General features: G+C 36.2%; 1 pseudogene; it reads left to right on the plus strand.

The window, feature by feature from the left end:
• The first annotated feature begins 15,352 nt into the window (after window positions 1-15,352).
• LOC134757418 (histone-lysine N-methyltransferase 2C-like) overlaps window positions 15,353-24,143 on the plus strand; it is a 47,900-nt pseudogene continuing 39,109 nt past the window's right edge.

Genomic DNA, 24,143 nt, shown 5'->3' on the forward strand with positions numbered 1-24,143 from the left:
AATGTGGTAGCCCTGGCTTAAATATCATACCTTATTTTTTGTTTATTAATTCCAGGGTAGAGTAGAAAAATATGCTCTCTTATATAATATAAAAATGATATGGGGAAAAGAAGTAAAAAATTAACTTAGAGACACCATTAATTAATTTCTTTTATAAATGAAACACTAGATAGTTTCTATTTGTTTTGACAAATAGAGAATATATTTAGAATCAATGCTTTATTTCTTGGAAAGTGGAGTAAAAAAATTAAATGTAGTATTCAGATTGTATTATAACTATGCACTACAGATCACATACATTTGTCTTTTCTTTGTATTAGACATTATTTAATGGTAAGCATCCTTTCAAGGGCTATTTTATATAAGTAGTAAGGTATCTGGAATTTCTGAAATAATAAAAGTGACCTAAATCACTGTGTTTGGTAAATTCACAATATCCAAATAGCAGGAGGGGAGTGCTAGAGGTAGGGAGGGGAATGCTCATGTTCTCATTATTCCCAAACAGATTCTTAAAGTCTTCTCACTGGACACATGGATGCACCTCTGTAATACCCAATGTCTTAGCCACAACTGTCTGCACTTTTTAATGAGATACATTTCAACATTATTCCTTGTCACCTCAATATCAGATACTTTCTCATGTAATCTTTTACTTCTGAGGAGTTGAATTATTGATCCATAAACTGAATCCATAGCTATGTATCTGTGAATGTTTTTAAATTATGTGAAAATTTTGTATATGCATTTTTCAGGGGAAAGTATCAGATCACCCACCTGGTGATTGTAACAAAAACAATCACTCCTGTTGATATTTAAGTCTTAATTAATTCAGAAAAATTTGCACACACCTTAAGGTCAGATAGCATTTTGTACCCTACATAAAAAAACTCCTTTTTTTTTTTTTGAGATGGAGTCTCACTCTGTTGCCCAGGTTGGAGTGCACTGGCATGATCTCTGCTCACTGCAAACTCCGCCTCCCATAACATTAATGATCACTGATCACAGATCACTGTAATGAATATAATAATAAGGAAATATTTTAAAAATTGTGAAGATTACCAAAGTGTGAAACCAAGACACAAAGTGAGCACAGGCTGTTTGTTAAATGGCACCAATAGACTTGCTTCACCAGGGTTGTCACAAACATCTCATTTGTAAATAAAAGAAAAAATGTTCCTATCTGTGAAGCACAATAAAGAGAAGTGCAATAAAATATGTTTGTATTAATTTGGTTAACTTTATTCCAACTTAATGTAAATTAGTTTTAAAACAGTTTATAAAATTCTAAAATGAACCTGGCAAATTTAGAGCAATAATAAAATGATTTAAATTAGAAAAGTCTTTTTTAAAAAGGATAAATAACAGATGTCACATTGGAATTATTAAAGTTGTTTCAAGTTCAGCTCTGAGGTTCTTAGAAACTAAAGTAAAAAAGTATGACCAGTTTCTGAAGTCAAGATAAAATCATACAATCTTTAACTTAGAAAATTATCTTCTGTGTTGTGTCCTAAGCATAAACAAATGTAAGGACTTGCCCTGACACTCTGTAAGTAGTTCCACTCCAATACGCCCTGCAGAAATGTTTCCTGGCAAGAACAGCAAGTCAGAAGCCTTTTCAGCATGGCAACGAGGGAGAGAGACTAAGCTATTAAAAAAAAAAAAAAAGATGAGCAGGAACAATAGCATCTTAGACAAGTGAGAAGTTTCAAAAGAGACATGTATAAGGAGAGCAGTTGCAATTATAAGGAGCAAAATATGGAATGATGAAAAAAGATACTTTAAAGAAAGTTTTCCTCAGTACTTTGCAATGCACTTGCCACCTTCTGAAGAAAGCTGGCTCCTCCTGGAACCTTACGGTATTTGGACCCATGCTTTGGAATGGGGTGACCATCTGCATCAAGCTAACTTAAATTCAAATTTGTGTGCATAGGATAAGAATAATTGGGTTAAATAAAATTCACTTTTAATCTAAAATGTCATTCATTAGTTTGACCAACTTTCCTTACCACTGGCCACTTGGTCCTTGTCTTGTTTGACAGGGTTGTCAAACAAGGTTTGTTGTTTCCTTCTTTGAAGGAAAGAGTCAGTGTTTCTTCCATTCCAATGCATCCACTTGAGGAATTTTTAATAAAGTGGGCAATGAATGGGCAGCAGAAGAATTTACAGGCCTGCTAATCAAATGCTAAGTAATAATCCCTGGAAATTCTAAACTCGTTTGCATGAAGACCTTGCTTATTTTGTAACTATTATGTATTATCAAACGTATACTTAATTCTTTGAATGTGTTAGTATGTGTTCAAAGTACACCTTAATTTTATATATACATATATTTAAATTACATAAAATAAATAAGCCACTAAGAATTTTTAAACATTTTCTTATATTTCCTTTCAGTATTTTTATGTGCATGCATCTGTACTTGGTAATATTGCTGAATGCATGTTTTATTGACAAAGCCTCTCCCCTTGCCCAAACTCTAGTCAGGATCCTCTAAGCCTCCTCTCAGCCTCAGCCTTCAGTGTTCATCCTAGTCTGGCCCACATCTCTCAGGTTTAGGAAGAAACTTGCAAAGAATCCCCCACTCTCAGTACTGATCACCTTTGATATCTGATCAAATTTGTTATCTCCCACCACCCTCCAGATGATTTCTGATCAGTCTGGCCTGCCTTCAGTAAGAATCCTGTTCGATCTGTTTAACCCATATCCCCTTTGCCCCTGATGTTTCCTCTTAGTATCCCCAGTTGAGCCAATTTTTAACCATTAAAAAAATCTTGGAAAAATTAAGTTCAGATAGGTTCCAGAGTGCTTATGTTCATTTCTTGGCTTTCTGAAGACCTGGCATATCCTCTTTAAATTGCCTCAATACAAGAAAATACAAAATGGAAAGAAGTAGACATTAGAAATTGGAAAAATGGAGAAATACAGGAATGAACATAAGTTTCTTTTTCAAGTAATTAGGTAAATTGTAAGGTGTTTATATTTAACTTTTTCTCATTAGCTTTAGCCCCTTGAACCTTTGAGAACATGTTATTACTATATTTATCGAATGTCATATTTTTTATTTTAACATAGAATGGTATTTTCACTCAAATCTCTTGAAACATATATTTATAGTCAATAGTTAAATTTTATTTAATATCAATTGTTTCTTTTTATTATTATTTTCTTAAAAAATAATATTGGCCCGGCGCAGTGGTTCACACCTGTAATCCCAGCACTTTGGGAGGCTAAGGTGGGCAGATCACTTGAGGTCGGGAGTTGGAGACCAGCCTGAGCAACTTGGAGACAACCTTTCTCTACTAAAAATGCAAAAAGTAGCCGGGCGTGGTGGTGCATGCCTGTAATCCCAGCTACTCAGGAGGCTTGAGGCAGGAGAATTGCTTCAACCTGGGAGGTAGAGGTTGCAGTGAGCCGAGATCGCACCACCGCACTCTAGCCTGGGTGACAGTGCGAGACTCCATCTCGAAAAAAAAGAAAGAAAGAAAATGCCAGACATTTATTGAAGGGCTGGAATGGTATAGTGAAGTGTTCTGAGTCAGTTGGGCTCTGACTGATAAAGAGCTTGGCATGTTTGAAGGACAGCAAGGAAGCCAGAATAGCTGGAGCATAGCAGCAGGGAGACAAGTGCCACAAGATGAGTTGGGGAAAGGTTTGTCTTTTAAGTGCTCTGAGAAGCAATTGAAGATTTGAAATAGAATAGTGACTTGCTTGATCACATTTGTACTTTTGAAAAGTTCCTCTGGCTGCTGTGGGGAAAGGCTTGAGTAGATGCAGGGTGGGAGAAGCATAACCAGCAGTAGACTCTTGTGGCAGGTTAGGTGAGAGATGGTGGTGGCCACGACTGGGCTGCTAGTGGTGGAAGTGACAAGAAGTAGAAGGATCGGAGACAAAACTTGAAGATAGAAAGTCTTGAATTTGCTGATGATTTGCATTGACGAAGTGTTGGGGGAGAGGACTGAAGGAGCAGAGGAGAGTGACAAGGGACTGGATGTCATTTATAAGGATGGGGAAGACTGGGATGAAACCGGTTAAGGGAGAAATTTTAAACATGGCAAAATTAAGAGGGGTTTTATGTGAGAAAATGGAAATGCTAAGAAGGAAGTTGAAAATCCTGCTAATTTGGAGATCTTTGATTAAAACTAGAAATAAGAATGTGGGAAGCATCAACTTCCAAGATGCCCTCATTGTAGATAACACCATTTAGGATCTAGGCTCAAGCCCTGGGAAACTCCAGGGCTTTGGAAGTCAAATAGAGGAAGAACACGTACAGGAGATGAAGAAAGATTAGCGAGGAAGTCAGTGAAATATCCACAGGTGGGCTGCTGCCAAATCCAGCAGAACAGTATGCCAGATGTTAGGAGCATGAGTAAAATGAGAAAAGAGAAATGGCTTTTGACAACACTTCCCTACTAATAGTAGGGAAGAAGACATAGGTACAGATTCAAGTTGATTTCAAATTATGAAAGTGAGGTAATTGACCTGCAGTGGTTGCTGCTCAGTGAAATCAGCATAGTGATTACCTGAGCTAGGTTAGAGATTTGATGGGTAGGAAAGAACACCTGAGGGTAATCCTGGAGGGGAAAAAAATAAAGTGTTTGCTGGAGAGAATGAGTTGGATTGCTGGACTTCAATGTGTGTGGGTTGAGTTTGTGACTTAAAAATGAAACCAGTCTATTGCTTGTGTGGCTTTTCCAAAATACTGTTATTCCGCTACCTATCTCTTACCCCAAGAGTAGTCACATTCTTATTTCTGGTTATTTTAATTCCTGGTATTTGTATGTGATTAATGAGATAGTACTTGTTAATTTGATGATATTCTAGAAACCTGGTAAGTACTATGTACCTTGTCTTAAGTTTTGGTTACTTGATTGGTAAAATTATGCATGCACCATTGAATTACCTAATTCAAAATATATTCATTTATTGTTTGACATTTGTCTTGTTTTTCTTTAAAATGTTATCTTTGTGGAGTAAACATTTTTCTTTATGCTGTTTAGCATCTTCAGATTAGTTCAGGGTATTGCTGAATGTGGTTGTTTGGAAGTAAAATGCTTTAGTTTTAGTTATATAGATTTTAATAAGATAATACTTTCTATATAATTTATCAGGTACTTTAGGCATTTTAATTTGCAAATTTAGGACAATTTGCTTTAACGTTTCTTCACTTTTGTCCATTGGATGTAATTTCCATAAAGTATTCATTTATCTAAGTAAAAACCGAAACCAAACCGACAACTAATGGTCACTGAAGAAAGAGTGATTAAATGCTAAGGTTACAATGGTATTTGCACTTGAATGTTACCAGCTCTCTACAGTGTAAAGTTTATGCATTTATCGATTGCTTATGTTTCTCACTGCATTCTTTGGCCTACTGGTTTTGGTTGTTTATAGCTATAGAATATAGAATTCCTTATGGTTATCCATTTCTCCTTTTAAGTAGAGTGATAGTTGTTAGAAGAAAAATAACCCCCCAATACTTTCTTCTAGTGTTAATTCTTAAAGTGTGATTGACTTTTATTTACTTTTCGGTGCAGTAATTGCAGTTCATGAGTCAATGTTGATATCATATAAACCTTAATTTTTAAAGTTTCATTGTAGTGATGTCTCTGTAGCAGCAAACATTTAAGTTATTTAAGTTATACTTAAATGTTTAAATCACTGTTAGTGATTAGCTTATTTTGCCTTCCTTGAAGCAATTTGTCCTAAATTTCCATACGTTTGCATTTGTTTTTGCTGTTCTAAAATTCCTTAGTTGCTGGCTTTGACCTTTTATGTTGCTGAGTTTTACACATCTATTTTCTCAACTGCCATATCCTAGGAGGCTTGGAGTACCCATAATACAGTGAGCCCACCTTCCTGGTCCCCAGACATTTCAGAAGGTCGGGAAATTTTTAAACCCAGGCAGCTTCCTGGCAGTGCCATTTGGAGCATCAAAGTGGTAAATAAAATTGCATTTACATTCATATATCATTTCTGTCTGATTTGTTTTGCCCTACTGGGTGTTAAGAATTAAATCTTTCTTTTCTAGATTGAGCTTCCAGAAACACTATTTAAATCTAAAAATTGTAATCTAAAGAAATAATATGCTTGCATTTAAAAATCAAGTATACATTTTTAATACCTCTTTTTATGGTTAATTCCTTTTGTTGTGATTACTACTGGTTTTATGAGGGAGAAGTCCTTGACATGTAGACCAAAAGGTAATTAAGGACCTTTTCATTCATGATATCATAAAACTTTGTTGCTTAGAAAAAAGCAGAAGAAAAAACTCCATTAATTTATTATGTTCTCATGGAGAAGAAATACCAAAATTGTGGCAGATTTCATTGTCTGTTTAATACCTTAAAATGACAAGGCTTTTTCCCCCATGACATTGGTTGATGGCTCTGCCAGTCCTTGAAGTGAGTTAAGTAGTGTGATGCATTTTGAAGAGAAAAAAATTAATTTGAAAAAGTATTAACTCAAAAGTTAAAATACTTCATTGACTGGAGATGACAGTTTTTCTTCATATTCTATATTTAATATTCTGGAATATGGCTGTTTAATTCAGACTAATCAAGGATTTTAAGGAATTCTAGATTATACTTTATTTTCTTTCATGACTGGAAGAACTATTTTTTTTTAACCTCCCTACCTCACCCTGATATCATCCAAGATATTGAGGTATAAATATACCTCATTTGATAGTTTGATAATATAGACCACCAATTTTTACTTACTTTTTTTCTGGGTCAGCATTTCATGTTTGAGAAAATAAATTGAGAGACTACTGTAGTCTTGATTTTTAATCGCTGACTTAATTTTTCAAAAATCTTTTATACCAATTTAATAACAAAACAAACTCGGCCTGGCACAGTGGCTCACGCCTGTAATCCCAGCACTTTGAGAGGCTGAGGGGGCAGATCACTGGAGGTCAGGAGTTCGAGGCCAACCTGGCCAACGTGGTGAAACCCCGTCTCTACTAAAAATACAAAGAGATTTAGCTGTGCGTGGTGGCATGTGCCTGTAATCTCAGCTGCTGGGGAGGCTGAGGCAGGAGAATAGCTTGAACCCAGGAGACGGAGGTTGCAGTGAGCCAAGATCACACCATTGCACTCCAGCCTGGGCAAAGAAGCGAGACTCCATCTCAAAAACAAACAAACAAACAAAAAACCCAAAAAACTAACCTGACCCCATCCATCTGTTGTGTAAAGAAGCTGATGCACTTCTCAAAAGGGATCTCAAGGAGAGCAGGGTAAGAGAAGACAGGAGTGGCAGTTTGAAGCTGGGAGCTGGCTGTATTTATTACATCCAAAGGGAAAAAAGCCATTCCTCCCATTCCTTTTGTCCATGTGTTTCTATTTTATGCTTACAGTATCACCATCAATTTTTGACTTGGAAACCATTCTGCTAAACAGGGAATAAGTTCATTTCAAACTATGATAGGGACATCAGTTGAAGATATGACATATTATTTAGCTTATGGTGAGGGAAACACCTAAGTATTTTCCTGAGCATCTGGATAATTTTAAATATACATAATTCATCTACTTAGGTAGGTGCCAGGTTTTTTCAAGGAGTAATTAATTAGTACAAACAAGGGTGAGGGGGCAGGGAACACCATACTCTGGTACTTAATGTCTGAAATTATCAGGGAATTTAACACATTTTCCAATAGGTTTATTTCTTGTGTAAGAAGTCAGATAAATTATTTCCATTTCAAGTATTTATTATTCAGATTATTTAAAGCAAAGCTTTCACAAAGCCTTTTGTCAGCTTTCCTGTAATCCTCAAATAATTTTTCCTGGCTGGACGCTTTGGCTTACTCCTGTAATCCTGGCACTTTGGGAGGCAGAAGCAGGAGGATCACTTAAGCCCAAGGGTTCTAGGCTGCAGTGAGCTGTGATCACACCACTGCACTCCAACCTGAGTGACGAAGAAAGTTCTTGTCTCAAAAATAAAAGTAATAACAATAATAATAAATTTTCCTCTAAATACAATGGTGAATGAGGTAGAAATGTTGAGTTCATAAGAGAACTGTTGAATAGTGAAGGAAACTGACTTAATTTTAGTGACAGGAAGAATACTGTTACACACTAGCAAAAATGAACTTTCATGCTGATGTAGCAGTACAGAATATGCTTCCAACCCAGGGACGCTGGAGCCAGACTTGCTAGCTAAGCGACCTTGGACAAGTTACTTAACCCTTTTATTCCTCAGCACACTCATCTCAAATGAGGATAATAAAACCTACTATATGGGATTGTTGAGAGTAAAAAATACTTAGATTAGTACATAGTAAGTACTCAACAGATGTTAGCTATTACTGTAATCACCGCGAGACCAGTTAATGAGAGAGTTCTTCCTTATCCTTACTCTATATTGAATACAATTTGTTGCACTTCGAAATATCTGGATAAGGCTATAGTTGTTGTCGTCACCGAGAATGTAGGAGTGGGAAAGAGAAAAATCATGCAAAGGCTTGCTGATAGCGTTCACAGTGACAGCCCGAAAGTATGATTCTAAGGTTGTAAGCATTTTATATTTAGATTTTTAAGTTGTGGAGTATACTTTTAAAGATAAAAATAATAAGCCAGGTCTCTTAATACTTATCTAAAGAAGTGTTTGTATAACATTTAATAAAATGTTTTATCTCAGTGGCATTTGGATTTAAAAATTATTTTGGGCTGTCACAGAATGTTGACTTTTCCTAATCTATTACATAGGGCCGTGGGTCTGGATTTCCAAGAAAGCGGAGACCTCGAGGTGCAGGACTGTCGGGGCGAGGTGGCCGAGGCAGGTCAAAGCTGAAAAGTGGAATCGGAGCTGTTGTATTGCCTGGGGTGAGGCTTGCTTCATGTATATTTTCTCTAATCTAAATGTCAGTTAATGATGAAAATCTCATAGCAAGTTATTTTGAACTTAAGAGTCATATAAATAGGTCAAAATGTTTATTTTACTGTCCTACTTTGCTTTTTTTTTTTGAGCCTCTGGTTACGTTTTCTTGTATATTTACTTTCTCATCCTTTCTCTTTTCTTACCTTCCTCTTTGACTCCTTATCTTTCTATGCCAACCCTCTCTAAAAAGTCAGTATGTAATATAGTTGCTCTTTAATTTAAAAAATTTTAAGATTGATATTTGCTTACTATCATGTTATGAGGCTTTATTTATATGTGTATTACAAATATATTTGCTAACTACTAGCAAATATTTTATGTAATAACTTTGCTATTTATTAAAATCCTGTTTTTAAAATTCTGAAATGTCATTTTAAGTATAGGAGACAGGTGAAATTGTTCAAGTTTACTACTAAACCAGGAATAAGGAAGCTTGGATTCTCGTCCTTTTTTCAAAAAGAAAAATTTTCAAACCAGGCTTATTGAGGTATAGTTGATATAAGCTATATTTGACATGTACAATTCCATAAGCTTTGATATATACATATACAACCTTGAAAACGACACCACAATCATGATAGTGAATATATTCATCTCCCAACATTTCTTCATGTCCCTCTGTAATTTTCTGCATTCCCCCTGCCATCCGTTCTTGTCCCCAAGATTAGTTTGCATTTTCTAGAGTTGTATATAAGTGGAATCATACAGAACTGTATGCTTTTTGGACTGATTTATTTCAGCACAATTATTTGGAGATTCATCTATGCTGTTGTACTTGTTAACAGTGTACTCCCTTTTCTTGCTGAGTATTAATAAAACTGTGGATGCACCACAGTTGTAGACCTGTGCACTTTTTTTCTTCTTCTTTTTTTTTTTTTTTTTCTGAGACAGGTTCTCTTTCTAATTCCTGGCTGGAGTGCAGTGGTGCGATCATAGCTAACTCCAGCTTTGACCTCCCACCTCTGTCTCCCAAGTAGCTGGGACCATAGCTGTGTGCCAACACACCCAACTACTTTTTAAAAATTTTTAATAGAGACAGCATCTCACTATGTTGTCCAGGCTGGTCTCGAACTTCTGAGCTCAAGCAATTTTCCCACCTTGGCTTCCCAAAATGCTGGGATTACAGGCGTGAGTCACCATGCCCCAGCCTGTAGTCTTACATTCTTGTAATGTCTTCATCTGGTTTTGGTATCAGCATAACTCCAGCTTCATAGAATGAATCAGAAAGTATATTCTCATCTTCAGTTTTCTGGAAAAGTTGTGTAGTAGTGGAAATGTATCTTCTTATATTATACATGAATTTATTAGTGAAAGCATCTTGGCCTGAAATTTTCTTTGTGGGGGGTTTTTGTTGTGTTTTCTTTTTTTTTCTTTCTTTCTTTTGAGATGGAGTTTCGCTCTTGTTGCCTAGGCTGGAGTGCAATGGCACAATCTCAGCTCATGCAACCACTGCCTCCCAGGTTCAAGTGATTCCCCTGCCTCAGCCCCCTGGTTCACCATGTTGGCCAGGCTGGTCTCGAACTCCTGACCTCAGGTGATCCACCTGCCTTGACCTCCCAAAGTGTTGGGATTACAGGCGTGAGCCACCATGCCCAGGCTGGAGTGCAGTGGCGTGATCTCTGCTCACTACAGACTCCACCTCCCAGGTTCAAGCAATTCTCCTGCCTCAGCCTTCTGAGTAGCTGGGATTACTGGCATGCACCAACATGCCTAGCTAATTTTTGTGTTTTGGGTAGAGATGGGTTTCGCCATGTTGGCCAGGCTGCTCTCGAACTCCTGACCTCAGGTGATCCATCTCCCAAAGTGCTGGGATTACTGGATGAGCCACCGGTGCCCAGCCTGTGGGACAGTTTTTAACAACAAATTGTATTTCTTTAATAGGTACCTATTTAGGTTATCTGTCTCTCCTTGCATAAATTTGCACCTTTCAAGAAGTTTGTTCATTTTGTCTATCTTGACAAATTAAAGGAATGGAGTTGATCATGATGTTTCTTATTATTTTAATACCTGTAGAATCTGTAGTGATTTCACCTTCCTCATTCTTGATACTAATAATTTGTATCTTGTCTTATTTTTTTCGTGATCAGTCTGGCTAGAGATTTATCAATCTTATTGATCTTCTTGAGTCAGCCTTTGTTTTCATGGACTTTTCTCTGTTTTCTTTCCTCTTTCTGTTTTATTGATTTATATTCTCATCTTTATTTTTTCCTATCTTCTCACTTTGAGTTTAATTTGATCTTCTTTTTTTGTTTACTCTTACGTGTCCCTGCTTGGAAGGGACACTTGTGAAGTTTAGGTCAGAGCTTTCTATTCTCCTTGGCTTATATCTGTGGTCTAGGAAAATGAAATTTCTATCACCTTCTGGATAAATCACACTATTATCTATGCAGGCAACAATAGCACATATTTTCTCAAAGATTACCTTTGCCCTCAAGTTAGGTTTTATTTTTCTAGCAGTCTAAAGGTCATGAAATAAATTATAAAATAAAAACAGTGGGTCTTCAAGCTAGATGATACTGTTTTCTTTCTTGCATGGACAATTATTTTAAAATATTTTGGTTTTTCTGCACTTATTATTTAAATATGACTCCCCACCCCCACTTGAATCTAGGGACATTGTAGTTTTCTACTGCAGACTTTGTTTCTGGTTTATACTGGGAATATATTGTTTATCATTTTCAGTGAAAGCATCCACTGGTTAAATTTCCTTTTAAAAATAATAATGGATCTTTACAATTTCTTTGAGCTGCTCAGTGTGTATAATGTGTTGAATTTTCTGTTAGTAGTTGGGAGGTAGAAATAGATACTTTATCTCTATTTTAGCCATTTCCCTAATTATATATCTCAATAGTCTTGTCAATGCATCATTAGTCGTATGACTGAATTAATGATTACTTTTAGTAGTCACTTAATTTCTTACTGATGATGATGATTCTACTTCTGTGAATCATCTTGGATGATTCTCTAAAATCTTAGAAAGCTAATTTTGTTAATGCTATGCATATAACACATCAATACATGTTCTCTATTAAAAAAATTAAAGCGCTATAGGTAGATCAGAATTTACCATTACTAACTCCTCAGTCCTCCTTATTTCCCTGTTACCAGTTTGGTATATTTATATATTAGGTTGATCCATATGAAATTGCCAATATTATTTCTGAACTGATGAAAAGCAGCAATTTCTTATGATTCAACCTCTTATATGTGCCCATAGACTACATGTAATGACTTTGCAGGTTTTTATATTATAGTGCTATACCTCAAATACTGTTCTGCAATTTATTATTTCACTCAACAACGTCTTTTGTAATTTCTTTCATGGCAGTCTATACAAGTTTCTACCTCCCTACTTTTAAAATGTTGCATAATTTTCTAATGTTTGGATTTGTCATGGCTTTACTTACTCCCTAATGATGAATATTGGCATTATTAACACTTGTAGTCATTAGGGTTCATATGACTATAAATTGCTCTTATAAAGCATTAGTACTATCCATTAAAACTGCTTTTAGGCTGGACACGGTGGCTCATGCCTGTAATCCCAGCACTTTGGGAGGCTGAGGTAGGTGGATCATGAGGTCTGGAGATCGAGACCATCCTGGATAACATGGTGAAACCCCATCTCTACTAAAAATACAAAAAATTAGCCGGGCATGGTGGCAGGCACCTGTAGTCCCAGCTACTTGGGAGGCTGAGGCAGGAGAATGCCGTGAACCTGGGAGACAGAGCTTTCAGTGAGCTGAGATTGTGCCACTGCACTCCAGCCTGGGTGACATAGCAAGACTCCATCTCAAAAACAAACAAACAAAAAAACAAAAAAAAACTGCTTTTAAATGTATTTGTATTGAAAAATACTGAGATGTAGTCCTTCTATTTAGTTAACCAACCAACCTTCCTTCCTTCCTCTTTTTTTTTTTTTTTTTTGGAGACACGGTCTCACTCTGTCACCCAGGCTGGAGTGCAGTGGTGTAATCTTGGCTCACTGTAACCTCTGCCTCCTGGGTTCAAGTGATTCTCCTGCCTCAGCCTCCTGAGTAGCTGAGACTACAGGCATGTGCCACCACGCTCGGCTGTTTTTTGTATTTTTGGTAGAGACAGTATTTCACCATGTTGCCCAGGCTGGTCTCCAACTCCTGAGCTCAAGCAATCCACCCACTTTAGCCTCCCACAGTGCTAAGATTATAGGCATGAGCCACCACACCCAGCTGGTTAATCTTCTTTCAGTTGTTCCTCAAGAAAAGTAATTCAGTTGTTTTATGTTTTGACCTTGAACATAACCTGTTGTGTTTCAACTCTGTCTTTCCAGGCTTAGGTTATAAGCTTTTTAAAGAAACAGGATTGCATTTTATGATTTTGGCAGTGCCCTTCTTGTCTTCTTTCTACAACTTCTAGTTCAGAGCTTTATTTTGTTTCATAGTCACTCTAGAAATTATTAACAAACCAGTGGGTACTTAGTTGATTTAGTCACATAGAACTAAGTCCAGACTGACAATATTGGTTGATAATCATTTGGCTGATACTGAAATTTGGATGTTATTAAAAATAATATTCTAAAGCGGTGCCAATAGAAATATAATGAGAACCACATATGCAATTTAAAACTTCCTAGTAGCCACATTAAAAAGTTACAGTGAGCTGGGTGCAGTGGATCATTTGAGGTCAGGAGTTAAGAGACCAGCCTGACCAATATGGTGAAACCCCGTCTCTACTAAAAATACAGAAATTAGCTGGGCATGGTGGTGGACAACTGTAATCCCAGCTACTTGGGAGGCTGAGGCAGGGAGAACAGCTTGAACCAGGAGGCAGAGGTTGCAACGAGCCGAGATCGCGCCATTACACTCCAGCCTGGGCAACAAGAGTGAAACTCATCTCGAAACAAAATAAAGGTTATAGTGAACAGGCGAAATTAATTTTAATGCCTTCCATTTTGACCGATATATCTAAAATGTTACCATTTCAACATGTAATATGTAATTACGTGCTGTATTTTATGTTTGCAGGACATCTCAGTTCAGACTAACTACATTGCAGATCCCAAGTGTGTGTCATTAAAATAGTGATAGATTTGTGTGTGTACATACTTATAATATTATCATTTATAGTTTCTTGATTAGAATTCTGCATAATCAAGTCTTACTAAGACAGGTTTATTATATTTTCTCATTACTTCTTGGTCTAAAGGAATTCTACCTCTAAAGAGAGAATGAGTTGAATAATAAAATGTCATGACTCCATTTTACTGTAGTATCTTAGCATTAATATTTGGAATTGTTATTCTAGACCTTAGCAAAAATATATGTTTTGATTATGAATTTTCTGAAGCTTTCCAGTTAAGTGTAAAACAAGTGAAAAATATAACTTTGTATTTTGTGTATTTTGCTTTTTATAGGTGTCTACTGCAGATATTTCATCAAATAAGGATGGTGAAGAAAACTCTATGCACACTACGGTTGTGTTGTTTTCCAGCAGTGACAAATTCACTTTGAATCAGGTTTGAACTTGACAATTTACTGTCTTCCTCATTGAATTCCTCCTTGTACATTTCTGCTTTATCTCATATACACAGAAGTGATCCAATATTTAGCTATAGAGCTGTATTAGTTAAGAAGGTATTTTTAAAGTAAAATTTGTAGGTTTTTAGCTTAGTCTCCATTTAAAATATGTTCTGTTTTCTTAACTTCAGGATATGTCTGTAGTTTGTGGCAGTTTTGGCCAAGGAGCAGAAGGAAGATTACTTGCCTGTTCTCAGTGTGGTCAGTGTTACCATCCATACTGTGTCAGTATTAAGGTAAACATCCTTAAATTGAGTTAACAAATATGTATTGAATTTTTATTTGGTTTTAGTAGTAACATGAGCTCCCAGTTCTCACAATTAAGTATTATGATTATTAAACATATGTGACAGTATTTAAGTACTTTAAATACTGCTTTTAAGGGTTTCCTATCTCAAGAAATTTGCTTCTCTATAAATCTTATATTGTACTAATACCCTGCTTTTGTCTTGAAAAAGTAAAACATAAAAATATATGCATTTAATTTAAAAGACAATTTATACTATTCACAAAGATTTTAGGTTTAGCTGATTCATTTTGTCTGTTGATTTATAAAGCTGAGAACTGGAGTATTTAGTAAAAAATTATTAGCCCATTCTGTTCTTTCCCACATTCTCTCTCCTCTGTGCTCACTCATACACAAAATGACATTTTCTCCTTACAGCCAAAAGAAACAAAACAAGTGTCATATTTAATGCAATTGGTAATAATCGAGAGTCAGCACTGCTCACTTTCAAGCATTTCAGGATAGAGGCTTTCTGGGGAACCTTTTAAGTGGTATCGTGTGCTTGGTTTTAAATATGGACAGGTCTCAATACTTCACTAGTTGTATCTAAGGTTCTTGGTTTTTTCTTTTTAAGAACTCAGTCTTAATAAAACTTACATATTTGAATAAAGTGTCATGGCCACTGGAAGCAAGCATGGAGGTATAGCTGTACAGCAGAGGTCTTAAACTGTATACTCCACAGGGAAATCTTTTCTAGTATTGCCATACCTTGTAATATAAATACTAACCTCAGTTTCAATAATAGGTTGTGAATCATGAGTGATTTTTATACCATTCTCCCTGCCCTTCAGACATCACTGTGTTATATCATTGTCAGTAAAATGTCAGTATAGTAAGCAAATCAACATTATCTCCTTCAGAATTCTTTGTTGATAACTACACTAGTATTTATTTTATAGGGTAATACAGGTTTTTGTGAATTTAGGAATCAAAATGAAAGATTGTAATTAATACTATCCAAAATAGAAGACTAGTACGGTTAATTTATGTAGTTTTTAAAAATTAGTTGCTCATGGTATGTGACTGAAAAACACAGAGTATATAAGGCCAATTAAAAATGGAGTTATATATGCATAAAATATGTTTCTTTTCTTCTTTGTGCTTTATATTCTGTATAAAAGTAGCTGCTATCATTAGATTTTGTTTTTTAGAATACTTAATGTTTTGGACCTAAGGAAATTGAACAAGATCCCTTTCAAGATAGTAATATATTTCTTTTAACCCATCCAACAATTACCGAATTCCCATTTTACAGATGAGTACGACTTACATAAGTTAAGATTGGACAATTAGTGCACTATCAGACACCTAGTTATTCCTGTTTTTAAAAATTATGTGTGGTTCCTTTTACGCAACACTGTTTTGGACAGTATAGAATACTGCAGTCTCATTGAGAAATACAGCAGTATCTAGAAATATACTAGGGATATGTGAATTGGCTCAGCTTTCATTTTTATTGCAGGAGGCAATTGTTTGTGGATAAGTTTGATACCTTTGAAGCTTCTTTTTAAGCTTGCTGGGGCAAGTCTAGAAAGCCTTCACTCTAAGGTGGATATTTTCAAACTTTATGGTTTTAGAACCTTAACACTCTTTAAAATTACTGGGGATGCCATAGTTTTTGTTCATGAGGATTTTAACTATGGACTAATCAGCATTTTAGAAATTAAAACTAGGAACATTTTGTAACACAAGACTACAGAAGCACAACCTGTACAATGTCAGTGTAATATTATGATACAACATGTAGCTTCTATAAACACCACTGCATAATTGTGAATAAATTAAAGTGAAAAAAGGCAAATTAAATCTTAGTATTATTTAAACTTGTTTTAACTTTACAGACCCACTGGGGTTCCCTAGTCCACATTTTGGTAGCTGCAGTCCTAGCATTAGTTTAACCCTATACTTAAGACTTGGCCTTTCTGGGATCACTACTGAATTCTACCCCCTGTTCACCAGTGTCTTTGTACTCTGACTGGTTGTGCTTCACTTGTCTTTGAGACTTTTGCAAGCTCTGGTAATTGTGAAGCTTACAAATTCCCAGTAGATGTACTTTTCCCTGGTTGTGGGTCTTTGGGCTTCTAGAAGTACGGCTTGGTGTTCCACCAAAGACTTCAGGGGATCCTTTGTAGATTTCTGGAGCTCTTAGTCCTTATTGCTTCTTCATTTTGAGTACTGTGTCCTGCAAATTCCACTGCCTCACCTTCCCTAACCTCAGCGAGGCCATTGATTGTACTCTGCTGAGGTTCTCCCTCCCTGGGCAGCGTTCTGGAAAATGTTTCTAGGCAGAATATCATAGGACTCCCTGAGTGTTTCCTTCCTCTCAGAGACCACTGTCTCCTTTACTATGTGTTGTCCAATATCTGAAAACAGTTGTTTCATACACTTTGTCCAATTTTCTACTATCCTATGGGAGAACAGGCTGGTCCCATCTACTCCATTATCGTTGAAGCATGTATCCGTATTAGATTATAAAACATATCTGTAACAACTTTGGACATGGTACCATGGATGGAATCCTGAATGACATCTTATTTGAAAAAACTTTTAAAACTAAGGCTAAACTGGTTCAACAGAAGAAAAAAAATGATAGTACAACCCCAGTACCTAAGTTAAAAGGAAATTTCAAAGAGGGAGAAATTGTTGAAGTGTTGAAGTACTAGAAGTCAAGAAACACAAACACTAATGTTTCCATTAGATTTGAGAATAAGAAGGTCTTGACAAGCCTGGCTTAAGCAGTTATGAGTGGATGTGGGTGTAGAGACCAGACTGTAGTGTTTTGAAGAGTGAATATAAGCGGAGAAACTTGAGAGTTTGGTTGTAAAAGGGACCACAGGTATCTGTGAAGAAAACTTAATAGGAATGAAGATAAATATTTTAAAACTTCTGCCACTAAACACCACAGATCTGTCTGCCACTTTGTCTTCAGGTCATTGTTTAAGCCAGGGTCAGGCAGACTGGCCCATAGACTAAATCTGGCCCATTTCCTGTGTTTGCAAATAAACTTTTATTGAAATATGGCCATGTTCTTTTGTTTACATATATTTGTAGCGGTTTTTGCATTACACTGGCAGAGTTTTTATAGAGTTGCAACAGATCATATGGCCCTCAAAACTTTGTGTTTACTCTCTGGCCCTTTATTGGAAATGTTTGCTGGCTACTGCTCTAAGCCACCCTGATCTTACCCCAGGCCATTTCCTTCATTTGGGCAAATAATATACTAACTTGGTAATCTAAGACAAATTCTTAAAAATCAATAAGCTAATCAAAATAATAAATATACATGTTTAAAAATCAAATGACATTAAAAGCCTTGTAATGGGCCGGGTGTGGTGCCTCACACCTGTCATCCCAGCACTTTGGGAGGCCGAGGTGGGTGGATCACTTGAGGGCAGGAGTTCAAGCCAGCCTGGCCAACACAGTAAAACCCCATCTCTACTAAAAATACAAAAATTAGCCGAGTGTGGAGGCTCATTCCTCTAGTCCTAGCTACTCAGGAGGCTGAGCCATGAGAATTATTTGAACGTGGGAGCCGGAGGTTGCAGTGAGCTGAGATCACACCACTGAACTCCAGCCCAGGCAACAGAGCAAGACTCCATCTCAAAAAAAGAAAAGGCCTTGTAATGAACAACCAACTCTTGTCTTACTCTACCTCCACATCTGAGGCAATCACTTTTAATCTTTTCAGGTCTTTTTTCTTGTGGTTAATGTTACAGCTCTAAATAATCAACTGGTTTGCTGCTTTATCAATGCTAGATTTTGTTGACTTTCTGCTATGAATAAATAAATTCTGATTTAGGTCTTAAAATACACCTCCTTCCTTCTCCCAATATAGTTGTATTACTATGTTTAGTTCAATTAATAAGGTGTTGGTTATGACTCAGTAAATGTTCACTGCAGATCTAAACAGTATACTATGAGTTTCTTTTGTCTTTCATGGAGTTTTTAATAACAAGAAAGTAATAGTGACTCTCCATTCGTTCTTTGTTTTTGCCTACTATAGAACTATCATATAAGATTATTTTTTAAAGTACTGTTTTTTTCTGGGAGAAGTCCTACCCTCCTTCTAGACATTCCCTTCTCCTGCTCTGATATGTGCCAGTGGCTTCTGGGTGTGTTGTTCTCATCCTTAAACTTCCCTGGCCTGATGTTCTTTGTTGGATCTGTTGATTTATAGATCCTAAGTCTTCCTTTTCTTTGTAATACATCCTCATTCTGTTCCGCATATCTCTAAGTAACTTTATTAGAAGGAGAATGAAGGAGCTGAATTTTGAGTCTTCCTGTGTCTACAACGTATTCTGTCTTCACACATAGTTGCTTGTGTAGCTAGGTTGAGAATTGTACTTTGAAAAGTATTTTCCTGTAGAATTGGAAACTTATACTCTTCTAGCATCTGGAGTTGGGAAGTTTTGTGCCATTCTGATGGGTGTTCCTTTGAATTTAACTCTTTTATTTTCTTCTCTGGTAGCTTTTAGGCTTTCATGTACCTCATGATCTGAATTTTTATTCTGTACCCTCATTACTTGCTGTTTCATTATAATGTGGGCACTTGATTGGTTCTGTCTGACGATCCTAGTCTTTTGAGATGTTAAAGAAGTTCCGCAATCTTAATATTACATGGTGTGGTTTCCTTCAGGAGTTTGTTAGGGATTTGGAGATTCCCAAATATTCTGCTAACTTATACCCTTGAGAGAGGGGAGAATAAACAGAGGAGTGAATGTGAACTTCAGAATTCCTAGCTTCATAGTCTAAATAGAAATCCTCTAAGATCGTAAAATGTCCCTAAGAACTCATGCTTTACGTTAATTTTTTTGGTATTTTTTCTATTGATTCTAAGCATGGAAATGTAGATGGAGATTTTGTTGATGTATTTTCAAATTATGTATCAATAATAGTGAAGCTTACTTGATTTCTTTAAAATCTGGTCACTATATCTATAAATATAGTGGACATTAAATGTACAGCATAAGGTAATTATGTGGACTTTAAAAAGGCATTAAAATATGTGCCATTTTCTATTATTCTGCTCAGTAGGCTCCTAAAAGCGTGTATGAACATGCCCAACCCATTATTGGGCCTCCGTAGGTGCTTAATAAATGTTAGTTGATTGCCCCTTTCTGCTTCTAGGTACATAAGCACCATATTAATTTATATAGTATATTTGATTATGTTAGGTTAATGCATAAATCACATGGATTGGTTGTTTCTTTTACAGATCACTAAAGTAGTTCTTAGCAAAGGTTGGAGGTGTCTTGAGTGCACTGTGAGTGAGGCCTGTGGGAAGGCAACTGACCCAGGAAGACTCCTGCTGTGTGATGATTGTGACATAAGTTATCACACCTAGTGCCTAGACCCTCCATTGCAGACAGTTCCCAAAGGAGGCTGGAAGTGCAAATGGTTCTCTAGGGTTTGTTTGCCTTGTTAGTCTTTCAAGTTCAGAGCTTTCTCATACCACTTTAGTTTTTAAAAATTAGCCATACCTATTTAATTGAATAATACACATATTCTATGATAGATACCACTAATCAGAAAAATTTTCACATACACATTAAATCATTAGCCCCATTATGTTCGTATGTAGCTTCCTGAATTACAGTAACTGAATAACTAAGAAAATAAAATTGAGACTTTTCGGGGGGATTTGGATTTCAGGTGTGTTTGGTGCAGACACTGTGGAGCAACATCTGCAGGTCTAAGATGTGAATGGCAGAACAATTACACACAGTGCGCTCCTTGTGCAAGCTTATCTTCCTGTCCAGTCTGCTATTGAAACTATAGAGAAGAAGATCTTATTCTGCAATGTAGACAATGTGATAGGTATTGTGCTATTTTTTCATCTTTTTAAAGCTTTTCTCTTTGAAATGTAGCAAAAAAAAAAAAATGGAAAATAGCTTTTCCTTAATCACAAGTTTTAGGTACAGAGCTTTTTGCCTTGTAGATTTTTAGTCACCTAGAAACTTACAGAATTGATTTCCTGTTTTGAATTCTCAACTCCAGACTAAAGTTTTGTTTTGTTTTGTTTTTAAATTTAGAGACAGAGTCTTGCTCTGTCGCCAGGCTGGAGTGCAGGGGCGCTATCTTGGCTCACTGCAAACTCCACCTCCGCCTCCTGGGTTCAAGCGATTCTCCTGCCTCAGCCTCCGGAGTAGCTGGGACTACAGGTGCATGTCACCACGCCCAGCTAATTTTTGTATTTTTAGTAGAGACGGTTTCACCATGTTGGCCAGGATGGTCTCCATCTTTTGACGTTGTGATCTGCCCACCTCAGCCTCCGAAAGTTTTATGATTATAGGCGTGAGCCACTGTGTCCACCCAAGACTAAAGATTTTTAATTTAGGCCTTTTTGAGGGTTTAGGAATCCCTTGAAATTAGATGGAGAATTATTGCCTTCATCTATGCTGTTTCTTATGAAGGGTTTCTGAATCTTTTAATAGATTATAAAAAATATCTAACACTTTCTGTTCTCCTTAAACCACTTTCTCTTAAAGCTCTAGATACTAGATATCTAGGTATTAGATAGCACCTTCTGCCCTCCCTACATAATTATGTGGAATTTCAAAATCAAGAATGTTTCCTTGCTTTCATTGGTATATTGTTGTACTCTTCAGAAGTTAAGCAGTGAACATATATTGATAGTATTATTTTATCAGTAGTACAGTATTCTTGGGACTCTGGCTACTAATTATCTGTTCCATTGCAAGACAACTTTTTACTTTATTTCCCAATTACCATTCAACATCGCTTTCCATGAGATATGTCTACTTCAAGTTAGATGCATTGCCTGGAGCCCATATATGCTAGCACTGCCATTTGCAGTTTTCTGAATACCTTTGTGTTTGCCCTAACTAGCTTCCTTGCTGTCTTTGAAATATTTAATATATGATTATAAAATAATTAGCTTCCTTATGTAATGTGCTTTGCTTCCTCTCTAATAGTTGTTCTCATTCCTTTTTATTTCCTCCTTAGTTCTATGAAAGTTTTTCTGTTAATAGGGATAGTTAGGAGAAAAGGGCAAGGTAGGAGGAGCATGTGAGGCTTAGGGCTTTTAAGTTTGAAGACTCAGTGTTACAGGTTTAAAAGGTAGCAGTTCTCAGTATATTCCATTTTTTTTAAAAAATGTACAAATATGGTCTTTTTAGATGGATGCATGCAGTTCGTCAGAACTTAAATACTGAGGAAGAAGTGGAAAATGTAGCAGACATTGGTTTTGATTGTAACATGTGCAGACCCTATATGCCTGCGTCTAATGGTAAGAGAATAATTTAAACTGAGTCTGCATTTCTGTACCACTCATTTGCACCTTACTGTCCATAACCAATGAATTAGCTTAGCTCTACTCTATTTTATCTTTGTGAAACTTACTTTGACAAGTATTTTATGAAAAATATTATTGTTGGTTATACATGACTTATCACAACTTGTTATAAAACAATTTACATGAAACAATAAAAAGCACATACTTTAGATGTAAACTATAATTTTGCTTCCAAGGAACATGATCTTGTAGTTATTGACAATATGTCAAAATCCAATGTGTTGATTCTTTCTTAGCCAGGTTTTCCTCCATGACTTGAGTATTTCCTTCATCACTTCTTGTTTTGTTGTTGCTTTAAAAAGTGCTTTTAACTTTAGTGTTCAAACATTTATTTTAATAAAATGAGTATAGAAACAGAAAATTTAATCATACATAAGTATGTAAATACACTTTACCTTTTCTGAAAAGAATTACCTGGATTTTTTTTTTTCATTTCAGTGCCTTCCTCAGACTGCTGTGGATCTTCACTTGTAGCACAAATTGTCACAAAAGTAAAAGAGCTAGGTAAAATTTGAAATGCTTTACTTAATTTAATTAATTTACTTTGCTTAATTTTTACATAATTGGCTTACCACTTGTAAAATCTGCTTCAATCATATGGGTGTTCTATCCAAATTCCATAATGTTGGTAATCATTTCCACAATGATATATAAAATGTCATCCAGCTTTACTGGGGCAGTATTCCTACAAATTTCAGCAAGTTGGCAACAAAAATAACAGCTCTTAGAATAACCATTAATGCCATACTTACTTTGGTTTCATTGATATATTACTGTGCTTAATTATCAGTTAGCAGAAAATACGGCCTAGTTAGCAAGCAGATTTCTTTTAGAATTAATTCAATCTCTTAATTTTTTAAAATAATTAATAAGCCTAGTATGGTGATTAATATGATATTCTTATTAAACAGTCATTCTTTTGAATACTTGTATTTAATAGCACCTGATACAAAAACATTTGGATAGTACAGGAATTGTTCTAAGGAACAACAGTTTTGTACATTTAAAATTAAATCTGCAGGATTTGTACTTATTTATTACTTCTCCCTATTAGTAATTATGTTGATACTCTGATTTTTCCAGATGAGCTTCTGGAGTATTCTCTCTTTTCTTGTGTAAATAGATCCCTGCCTTTTGATCTTTTCCAGGAAAAAAGCTCATAGTGGATTAGCTGAGCATTGCATTTCTTTGCAGTGCTTCTAACTCTTTTTATTGGGACATGAAAATAGAAATGCCAGGAAGACTTTTTTGAGACGGAGTCTCGCCCTGTCACCCAGGCTGGAGTGCAGTGGCAGGACCTCGGCTCACTGCAACCTCCGCCTCCCGGGTTCAAGCGATTCTCCTGCCTCAGCCTCCCGCATAGCTTGGATTACAGGTGCCCGCCACCACGCCCGGCTAATTTTTTGTATTTTTAGAAGAGACAGGGTTTCACTGTGTTAGCCAGGATGGTCTCAATCTCCTGACCTCGTGATCTGCCTGCCGCCTCGGCCTCCCAGAGTGCTGGGATTACAGGCATGAGCCCCCGCACCCGGCCCAGGAAGACCATTTTTTTAGAAACATGTAACATTTCTGCCTATAATCCAAGGAAGTTTGACCTATTTTTCCTAGTTTTTATTGGGTTTCTTGAAGTTAATTATTCATGCATTTCATAGATACGTAATTGCTTTCTAGAACTACAGTCACATTCCCTTGACATGGGTATTTTGGAACAGTAATCAGTCAAATTTAAAATGAAAGTTTAAATTTGTATTCTTGGGATTTTGTAATTTTAGACCCACCCAAGACTTATACCCAGGATGGTGTGTGTTTGACTGAATCAGGGATGACTCAGTTACAGAGCCTCACAGTTGCAGTTCCAAGAAGAAAACTGTCAAAACCAAAACTGAAATTGAAGATTATAAATCAGAAGAGCGTGGCCATCCTTCAGACCCCTCCAGACATCTAATCAGAACATTCAAGGGATGGTGATATGGATGATAGTCGAGGTAATACTAATTTATTTTCCATGAAATATGTGTGCAAGAATTACAGCATATAAAGTAACTTTTGAAATATGTGTATGATTTACCAAAGGGTAAATCACACTGACTTAGATAACCCCGATGTGACC

The sequence above is a fragment of the Gorilla gorilla genome, chromosome 17 (genome assembly GCF_029281585.2).
Source record: "Gorilla gorilla gorilla isolate KB3781 chromosome 17, NHGRI_mGorGor1-v2.1_pri, whole genome shotgun sequence".
NCBI classification, from domain to species: Eukaryota; Metazoa; Chordata; class Mammalia; order Primates; family Hominidae; genus Gorilla; species Gorilla gorilla.